The 10,477-nt window shown below is 48.9% G+C and overlaps 1 long non-coding RNA gene across 1 annotated transcript; it reads left to right on the top strand.

The window, feature by feature from the left end:
* The first annotated feature begins 3,987 nt into the window (after positions 1-3,987).
* Positions 3,988-6,891, top strand: LOC136297857 (uncharacterized). Its single transcript, XR_010723238.1, has 3 exons — positions 3,988-4,934; positions 5,041-5,618; positions 6,216-6,891. It is a non-coding gene; the product is annotated as an uncharacterized lncRNA (long non-coding RNA).
* The last annotated feature ends 3,586 nt before the right edge of the window (positions 6,892-10,477 follow it).

The following is a 10,477-nucleotide window of genomic DNA, read 5'->3' on the forward strand; positions in this document are numbered from 1 at the left end:
CTCTCTGCTTCTAGTAAGGGAATATTTATTTTTTCCAAATTTCCATCCTGATTAGAATTTTTGTACGTCTTAGAGCACATTTCCAAGGAAATCTACCACATGCATGTTGGTAAATCAGAAGCTATTTCACACTATTCACCACCATGGTGCCATTTTTTTCCTTTCAACTCCCTAACACGGCTAATTCTACCCATGCACAGTATTACGAGCCGTAACTTGGTGTCAAGGTGTATTTCAGAGGTAGCAATAAAACAAAGTTGACATTATCTTTTGTAACTCTCTGCACCTCCTTGTTTACTAATAAAGAAATCCAGAACAAAACAAAGAGAAAAAAAAATCTGAAACAAAAGCCCCTACACACACCCCCCCCCAAGAAAGAGCACAGAAAGAGAAAGTATGCCAATATTATTTAAATAAAAATTAAATCTTTACCCCTTTAGAAAACCAGGCTCCTTTATTATAAATAATGGTGGTTCTGATGTGTTAGGTAAATGAATTCATATCATTTAAAATATAAACAAATAAACACAAATTTAAAAAATAAATACAAAAATAGAAAAATATAAGGAACAAAAATAGAAATAGAAAATACGAAAAATATCCATTATATAACTAATTACAATATTGCATGTGAGATATATTATAATATATATAGTAGGTGTAGATATGAATATAAAAGTTAAATGGTAATGATAAAATATAAAAATAATAAATACAAAAATTTTATTTTTTGTGGAACAAAGCTTAAACTAAAGGCTTTTTTGGGTTGAATTTTGTTAGAGGCAGGATGTTTGAAGTTGTGGTTGAGGGTCTTTTGGGGCATTCATTTGAGAGGATTTTTGGCCACGTGCTTTTTTGCCTCTGTTCTCTGCCTGTCCCCTATGCGTGTCCCCGGCCGAACTGTGCGGCAGGGCTGTCACCGTGTGGACAGAGAGTGGTACTGCAGCGACCCCCCCCGGCATCCCCGGGCCGAGCTGTGCGGCAGTGCTGCCGTCCTGTGGATAGGGAGCGGCACTGCAGCTGTCGCCCGTCCCCGAGGTCCGTGGCAGCCCCGGGCTGTGAGCTTGGGGACAGTGCTGCCGCCCGACCGTCCAAAGTTTGCGGGAAAATAGGCGGGAAAAATGCAGAAACCCCGGGTGCATGGCAGGCAACTGCCTGTGCGCGACCCCGACCACGGCGCCGCCTGGGCACAACTTTACACAGCATTTCCAGGTGTGCGGACGCAGGATGTGGGCTCGGCAGTGCTGTGGCTGTGTTCAGGCAGTCGAATTAGTCAGGTGCCTCTTTAAGGCGCCGGGGGGGCCTTAGGTATGCCATAAAAAAGATGGTGGGACGACCGTAAATGGCTTCACCCACAACCAAGACGGCATCAAAGAAGGGCAGAGATCATGTGATGTCACTTCCAAGATGGCGGCTCGGCACGACGCGCTTGACCTTCCAAAGACGGCGGGAAAAAGGCAAGGACCCCGGGGGCGTCTACCTGACTTGCTTGTGCCCTGCCCCGACCCCGGCGCCGCCCGGTCGCGATTTTCGGCGGCATTTCCAGGTGCGCGGCCACGGGCTGTGGGCTCACCGGCGCCACGGGTGGGCGGGAGCCGGGCGGGAGCCGGGCCGGCGCTGACAGGCAGCGGCGGGGACGCCTCTCTCTGCCGAGGTCCTGCCACTGCCTGTGGCCTGGGCGTGGCCCTTGTGCCGGGCGCCCGTCCCGTTCCTCACGTTCCCGCCGCTCCCCGCCGTCCCCACACGCCCCTTCCTGCAGCCCTCCGGCCCCGGAGAAATGGAGGAAAACACAAAATCATTCTGGCAGAACCGTCGGCGGAGCTGCCCCGAGCCGTCCCCGTCCTGTAGCCAGCAGCAGGAGGCAGCTGCTCTCTGCCGCAAAGCTGAGCGAGGCCGTAGTAAGCGGAGGGGTTGTGGGGGGACGCTCCGGTTGTCCGGGCAGGGCTTCCCGGGGACAGTTTCAGCTTCCCGCAGCTCTGGCTGAGGGCTGCACGGAGTCCGGGCTGAGCCAGCTGGGAGCGGGGTCTGCTGTTCACATCCCCCCGGGAGCTGCCGCTGCCCGAAGAGGGCTCGCTAGAGCCTCGTGTCCTCTGTGTGTGCAAGTTTTTGATCGGCTTTGTAGCAAATGTGGTGTTTCAGGCTGGGTGTGCTGGGTTCCCTGGGTGGGAAATACCTTGAAGTAGCCAGGCTGAGCAGTTGCTGAGAATTCCAAGCCTGGGATTCTTGAAACAATGTTTGAATAGCTTATCATTGACCTGAGGCAGTGAGTCAAGTCCGTTTGTTGGAGTGGCAGAAATGATGCCACCTTTTTCTCTTCACAGAGGAGCACATGTACACAAAGGTAAACAGATTTCTTCTGTCACATCAGTACTCAGACCTGAGGAAAGTACCAGTTTTTTCCAGCTTTTCTACAGTTTTGATTCTGAGGTAAGTGTACCATTTTAGGTATCCAGTAATTCTTCAGAAATTTATGGAAAAAGGCCATAAAAATACATTGAAATCTCATTCTCCCCTCGGTGGTTATTTAGAAGCATCTTTCTTTTGTTTCGTATTGGAATTTAAACTGCTATTCCTGTGGTGGCTTTGTTGTTTTCTTCATACTAACACACAGTGAGTTGTGCTGTGTATGCTCTGTGAGCGCAATAAACAGCATATTCTGCCCCAGCTAGCTTCCATTCATCTCTGAGTTTAGATTAGTAATGTTGAGTTCCACTGAAGTGTTTTAGGAATAGCAACTTCTCAATTTCCACTCCTTCCAAATTTAATCCCTAACATCCATCAGGAACAATCAGTCTGCAGCCCAAACATGCAGTGGAAATGGAATTGTAGAAGTTCAGAACAAGCTGTGGTAAGCCCTGAGCTGGCACTGGCAGGGAACCAGGTTTTATGCTCTTAGGGACAGTTATTTTTTGGAAATGTCTAAATGTCTGATGGTGGTATTTTTCTTTGCGGCTTCCAGTACAAAGCACAGCGTGAGCCGATCCTTGGATGTCTTGGGGAAGGGCTGCGTGACAAACATTGCGGTGAGCTTCATGACTGCCAGAGGATTTTCCAGGTCATTCTCTGCTTTTTCAACAGTCCTTTGTGTGATGAGGGCTCCCAGGTAAGAATTTAAAAGGAAAGCACCGAAACACCCCAAAGCACAGAAGTTTGCATGGCTTTGAGATCTCAAGCACAAAGCAAAAAGGAGCAGCTGACTCTGCCTCTGTCTTCTTGAAAACCTGTTCCTTGTTGATTTTCTGGATGTGTGGAGGGGGAAAAAAAACTGCTTATGTCTAAACTATGCAATATATCTAAGACATATTGCTTATGTATAAACCAGTAAAACCCTTATCAACTGGAACAGGTTGCTGCCATCACAGAGCCTCACGTGGGCACCGTGCCTTTGTGCCTACAGTCAGGGCCTTTTCTTTTTTGGGGCTCTCCATTCCCCAGGCAGCACATTTGTTACCTGAACTGCGCTTCAGCGGGAGGGAAACTCATGTGCCAGTAGCTCTCAGGTTTGGGAGCATCCACCCTGAGTATTTCAGGTATCAAAATCTTGGACAAAAGGACAAAATCCTCTCGCTACCTGGAGACTTCTTGTAAGAGTAGCTTTGAACAGAGAATGTCTTTCCTTCCCTGGAGTTGCTGAGAGCAGGTGGTGTTCATTTCACCTTGAAGTTGATCCAATTGCTAATTCCAAGTTAGATAATTAGATCTTGATGGTAAAAGAACAAGTTATATTTTCTGTTTCAGGGTTGTATGCTGGAGATATTCCAAAGTGCTGCCCATGCCAGCAGAGCTGCCTATGAGCTGATCCAGGATCACAGCCACCTCACATGGGTCCCGCACAGCTTAGAGAAAAGGTAAGCAGAGAAGTACAGGAGAAGTGGGAACAATTTTGCTGTCCACGGTAGAGTAATTGCATGACTGAGTATGAAAAGTGACAGGCAGGGAGCCAGACGCACCAAGGGCTGGACTGGCACAACTTGCTGAACTCTGAAGTGTCCCTTGTGGTTTTGAAAACAGAATCAAGATGCTTTCAGGTTGTGGTAGGAGGGATGATCGTGGAGGGGCTTCATGAATTGAAACCCACTTCCTTGAAAAACTGAGAAAGCAAAATGGCACTTTGGAATTTAAAAGGTAAAGACACCAATACGAACACCCTCAATTCACATCCTGTCACAGGACCTGCTGCACAGGAAGTGGCACAGTAATGGCTTTGAGCTGTCTAGAACATTCCTCCTCCCCTTGCCTCTCCCTCACATACATTTACATCCACCAAAAATCTCTTCTGCACAGAGCGCCCTGACAGTTTCAGGCAAGTGCACTAGGATATGGTCGCCTGTAGGTGATGGACCAGCTGCTGGTGAGGATCTGCCTTCCAAACGTGGTTTTCTCTTTTGTTTTGTTGTTGTTTGGTTAGTTTTGGGTTTTTTTTCAGGTTTCTGAAAAACAAAGTGATAAATAAAATGATTTCCTTACTCCATACTCTGTGGCTAACAAATTTAGATGAGAGAAAACAAGAATCAATCCCAGGTGAAGAGGAAATTTCTTCCTATTCAGCTTGTAAATGAATTTCTGTATGTTTTGGCCACATTAATCAAACGTATTTGATAAGTACTTTGTTTTAGTCGGTTTGCATTTCATCCTCTGTTTAGTTTGAACTCTATTAAGGCCAGGAGGATTTCTTTATCTCTGGTAGATGAATGGCTTTTTTCACCCTCAATTTGTGTCTTGAGTAGTGAATTTGGGTGTTATTTCTTTGACAGGAGGATTTAGCTATTTGAATCCATGGGGAATAAAGTAAGGCTTCAGGAGCTTCTCTCACCTCCAGGCCGGGGGATCCAGTTTGGAATAGAGTTCCAGCCTGGAGTCCCTGGGAGCTCCCGGAGCCCATTGGAACAGCGCAGACTCCATCTGGCTGCTTAACGAGGCTGGTGCCTACCATGGTAAAAACTGAATCAACACAGGAGAGCACCTTACTTGCACAAGTTTGTATCAGGAAAATCCTTTGGAGTATCTGATGTTTGTTTTGGTGGGGTTTTCTTCTTACAGAAAATACTAAAGACAAGAACAAATCTCAAGCCTCATCTCATCAGAAAAATCATCACTCTCAGAAAAAAAAACGAGGAAGAAGGTGACACTGCTGCAGACGTGGAAGTGTCTGAGCTGAAGAAATGCAGCCCATTGGGACCCTGTTTTCCCAGCACCACCCTCCACACAGGGAGGGGAGACCCTCAGAGCTGGTGAACCTGGGGGCGAGGCAGTGGCCGTCACCTGTGCGTCCACTCACGTGGTCACCGAGGGGCTGCTGAGGTCCCTGGCCAGGCAGAGCCTCCTCAGGGAGCAGGACGTGTCCCCAGCCCTGAGGTGGCTGCGGAACCACGTCCCACCATGCCTGCCGGCTGCGCACGTGATGCTCAGGGATGAGACACTGAGGAACGACCTCTTCAGGCTTTACACCCGGCTCAGCCAGGCCAGCAGCGCCTCAGCTGGGCTCTCCAGGGAGCTCGGAGTGCTCAGTTCCATCATGTTGCAGCTACTGGAGGAGCAGGCCCTGTCCAGCACCTTCCACAAGCCTGTGAAATCCCTGTGCCTGTCACCAGCGACGGAAGAGGATGCGGACCAGACAGGTGCCTTGTCTTGTTCTTATCACTCGTTACGAGGCAGTGGTGGGAGGAACTAGGAAATTCCATGGCTTTTTAAATCCAGTTTTAAACTAGTTTACCCATATCCACCCAGGCTCATGGCTTCCCACAGCAGAAGCAGTGTCTTTCTTGGGATGGGGGCAGGGGTGGGTAGCACGGAGCATGGTTACTCTGTGAGGTTTTCTGACACTACAACACTCACACTCTCTCTAAGAAACTTCCCTTTCAAGGACTAAACTGGAACAAAAGGTATAAAAGAAATGTAATTCCAAGAGGGAAAACAGTCTGCAAAAAACAGGTCCGTGTGGGCATGGATGCTGATTCCTGTTGCTGGTCAATGATAGCAGCTGACGGGTCAGATTTCAAACTATTTTATTTAACAGGAAACTGGTTTGTTCCCACTTGTGAGCATGATCATTGGCTTGGCATGGGCAAAGCCACTCCAGATTTTCCATCTAGGAAAACTAGTTAGGGAACTATTTTAAAACGTAGTCCTGGAGGTAAACAGCTTGGCCGTTTTTTATTACTGTGTGGAAAGAGAAGAATATCTGTTCTGATTTTTCTCTCATCTTTCTTCCACAGCTGTTTTTGTATTCCTGACTTCCGTTTACAACGGAGACACATGGCTTGGAGCCCAGGAGCCGGATATGTTACTTACTCATGTCAGATGGGTCTGCACTCGTGCAGGTTATGAATTACAGGATGACTCGGAAACTCAGAAACAAGGAAAAGAAGCTATTATGTCTCTCTGCAAAAAAAATTTGGCTACATCAGGGCATTAATTCAGGGAACTAACACTTCATCTTTAACGTTCTCTGCTCTGCCATCATCACTGTGTGCCATGGAAGCCTCCTGAGCTGCTCTCATACAGATCTGACTTGTTTGGTAAAAAAACCTCAGTATTTTATTACTGTGTGCAAACTTAAGGGAAAGATTTTATTCAGTATCTCTCAGTGGAACATTAAAGCTTCAATTTCTCTTTTCTTGAACAGTCTGAGACAGAATATTACTTATATCATTTTTATTACTGACATTTTTAACTTTTTGTAGAACCAGAGAGACTGTTTGTGGACGTGTGTGTTATTAATATCCATCTTCTCTCCAATATAAGATGGGGAAAAAAAGGCTGCAGAGCTTCCCACAATGGGCTGTAAGTGCAAATGACAAGGAGCCAGAGGTTTAGTCATGACAATTTACTATTTCTTGAAAAATCTGGCTGATTTCATGATACCAAAACCAGTATGAATAAAAGACTGAACTCGGGAATCATGATGGTCTTCTTGGGTTTAAAAAAACTTTATTGGCTTGGAAAGACATTGATATCTGACCTGGGTTTTTTTATTACCCTTTTTTTTTAATTAAAAAAAGCCCTCATCCATCACTGCTGCTGTGATGTGCAACAAAAGCCCATCTTCCCTCCACTTGGAACAGGATGGAACTAAATCCCAAAGGATTTTCTGCTTATTGAGTCTATGTGCAAAATCTGATAAGCTGTTCTCGAATGTGGCCATGAGGGTAGTTGAACATGCCACCCCACATCTGCAAATATGCAGTGCCAGAACAAGCACCTGTGAAAGGTGAACCAGGATCTATTCAATTGACTCATGACTGCGTCCTGTCCCGGGTCCTTTGTACAAATACTGTACAGGGGAAAACCAGAACTGCACGTTCCTTGTGATATGCATTGAATTTCCAGGGAAGGGGTAAATAAAAATGAGATGCAAATAAGGGAATTGCTTCTACATTTAAATATTCTTGTCCTAAAGGAGCCATTGGCTCTGTACCAAGACTTGAGTTTAAATTTTCATTTCTTTAAAAACCCCCAAGCCCTTTAAAAGCTACAGTTTGTGTCATGTAGAATTACTAGCAGCTGACATGAGGAAATCTGTGAGCCGAATCTAGCTGAGCTTAGCTAAGTTTAACCAAATCTAGCCAAGTTCAGCCGAACCGAGCCAAGTTTAAGTGAACTGGGCAGCGTGCAGCCGAACTGAGCTGAGCGGCACCGAGCTCAGCCGAGCCCAGCTGCCTGCTCTCATGCCCATTAATTAGCGCGAGTGCAGTCACTGCCTGGTGAGGTGCTGCTGGACCCTGTGCCCCTGTTCGTGTCCGTGCGCCGGCTTGCGGGACTCGGCAGCCGGAAAACACCGAGCTCTGCGTGTTTAACGTGAGGCAGCTCCGCCTCCCCGTGCGGCGCCTCGGCCCGGCCCACGCCACCCCCAGGCAGCCGAGCCGAGATTGGCCGAATGCAGCAAGCGGCACCGAGTTCAGCCAACCGAGCCGAGCCACGCCGAACACATAGAGCGGCACCGAGTGCAGCCGAACCGAGCCAAGCTCCGCAGAATGCAGCATCCCGGACAGGGCGGGGGGCCGGGCCGGGCTTGGGACAGGGCCGGGGCTCTGTGAGGCACACCCTGGAGGCGGCCGGGGGCAGGGCCGGGCGGTACCAGGGACGCAGCTTCAGGGGCGGGTCCCGGGCTCGGATCAGGTGCGCGGGGCCGGGACGAAGTGATTTAATCTATGGAAATCACTTTGCCAGCCCTTTGCTCACTCTGAGCACGTTGGAGACAGGAGCCCACTGTCCGGGCTCATAGCCTGGGACAGGACGGGATTCGGCTTCCCCTCCTGTCCCCCCCTCTACCCCTCATTCCTCTTCCCCGTATTCCCCTCCTTTCTCTCCCTTTCCCCCCTTTCCCTCTCCTCCCCAAAGCCTTTCCCTCCCATTCTGGCCTGCCCTCCTGTCCCCCCTTCTAACCTTCCTTTCTTCTCCCTGTATTCCTGTTCTTTGTCCCCAAAGCACTCCCCTCCTCTCCCCCCCAAACCTGACCCCCCACTTCTTCCTCTCCTGTCCCTACCCCGCTACCCACTTCTATTCCCCCTCTCCCCCATCCACCCGCCTTCTTCCCCCCCACCCTTCTTTTCCCTTCCCCTCCTGCTTCCCAACACACCCTGACAACACCCCCGCCCAACCCTTCTCATCCCTGCTAGCCCTCCTCTCTTCCCGTCATCCCCTTTCTCGCTTCCTCCCGCATCCGTGGGTCTCGGGGCGCGGCAGACTAAAGCCCAGAGGGCTGGAGCCTGGCACCCCCCGCCCTCGCTGGAGCCCCCACACGGGGCCGGCCTGCTCTGCGGCTGTCCCCCCATGCAGTTAAAAATACGGCCTGACACACCCGGGGATCTGACTTTCCCCACATCACACTGGGGTGCCCCTGGGGGAGTTGGGGCTGGGGTTAGGGGGGCCCCTTCCTTAGAGAAGGGGGGTCCCGCGGTGGGGGGGCTGAGTGTTAGGGAGGGCCCCCTCCTTAGGAGGGGGTCCTGGGCTAGGGGGTTAGGAAGGGCTCCCTCCGGAGGAGGGGGTCCCTGGGTGAGCCCCCTTGGGGGGAGGGGGGTGGGACAGAGGGATGACTTTTTATCCCCTTCAGTCCCAGCCCCTTGCCCTGGGCCCTCTCCTCCTATCGGGGTTCGCCCCAGCCTCCTCCTCAGGACCCCCTTATCCGGTCCGGGGGTGGGAGCAGGGGAAAGCAGAAGGGATCATGTCACTTCTGCAGTGTGAACAGACAAAGTGTCAGCCAAACAACTGAACCCTCCCATCCTGTCCCACCTACCACCCCTCCAAAAATTGTAAATAAAGGGTAATGATTGCTGGGGAATTTCCTTAGGAATTATGAACCTCGCACATATGGAATTTTGGAACTGGAATCCCAGTCTCAGCCTTGGGCACCTGCAGGAAAAGAGGGGTCCTTATCTATAGCAAGGAAAGCCCAGTGCCCCAGTGTGTGAGGTGCAGACATTGAAGTGTCCAGGGGATGACTGGCAAACCGCTTCTGCCCCTGCCCTCACACTCTGAGTGGCAGAAACCCCAGGTGCGAGCTGTGAGGGTGATGAGGGGGCAGCTCCTGCCGAGGGCTTCTTGCGAGGGGGTCTCCCTCAGTTTACTTTGGCATGGAGCTGCTGGAGGAGAGGGGCTTAGGGTTGGCTACTGGGGGTGTCTCATGGAATGATGGTGGGATTATTGGCTCTGGATGCACTTGGATGTGGGGCATTGCTTAAAGGAGGTGCAAGGGACAAATATTTGTGCCAGGCAACAGCAGTAGGTGAGCCAGTGTAGGTTTGGGGGGGGGGGGGGGTGTGTCTCCTTTCCCTTTTCAATTTTATCTTGCCAGCCCCCTCCCTGGTGCCCCTAGAAAAAAACATGGGGGTTGTGAGGAAAAAAGAGGTTTAAATTGGGATGAATCCCCCTCCACTTGGGATTTTATTAAATAGTGGTATTTATATGTGGTTTTTATTCAGTATTGCATTCTTTGGTGATATATAGTGTTTTGTAGGGAGCTTTTTTGGTATTAATTTTTATGTGTAATTTGGTTTTTGAGTGAAGATAACTTTGTAGATGGGTCTGTTTTTATTTGAGGTAGAATTAATTTAAGTAGCTTTTTAACAGACTTCTGATATGTGTTATTGGGGTTTTGTATATTGTATGTAGGGATTGAGATTGGGTAGGGCTAGCTTGGCTGGTGGAGGTTTGGGTGTTTTGTTAGATGCAGTTTTTTAATTTTTGAAATTTTTTTTCTGTTAAGTGGTTTTAAAGTGGTTCTTAATAACTTACTGTGTAGGGGTGTGGGTTTTTTTTGTTTGTAGATGGTGTATGATAAGGGATATGGTCTATTTATTTAATGTTATTTTTCTTAGTTCAGAACCAACCTGATCAACACTTGTACTGAGTTTAGTTGAATTTTTGTTTTGGTGGGCTATTATATTTTTAAAGCCTATGTTTTCTAAAGTTTACAATAGTGTAATGGGCCATAATGCGAGGTATAGGGTAGGCTTTTAATTATTTAGTGGTGGTTTTT

Source organism: Chamaea fasciata, unplaced genomic scaffold, assembly GCF_029207755.1.
Source record: "Chamaea fasciata isolate MVZ Bird 193981 ecotype frontalis unplaced genomic scaffold, bChaFas1.0.hap1 SCAF_16, whole genome shotgun sequence".
Taxonomy (NCBI): Eukaryota; Metazoa; Chordata; class Aves; order Passeriformes; family Sylviidae; genus Chamaea; species Chamaea fasciata.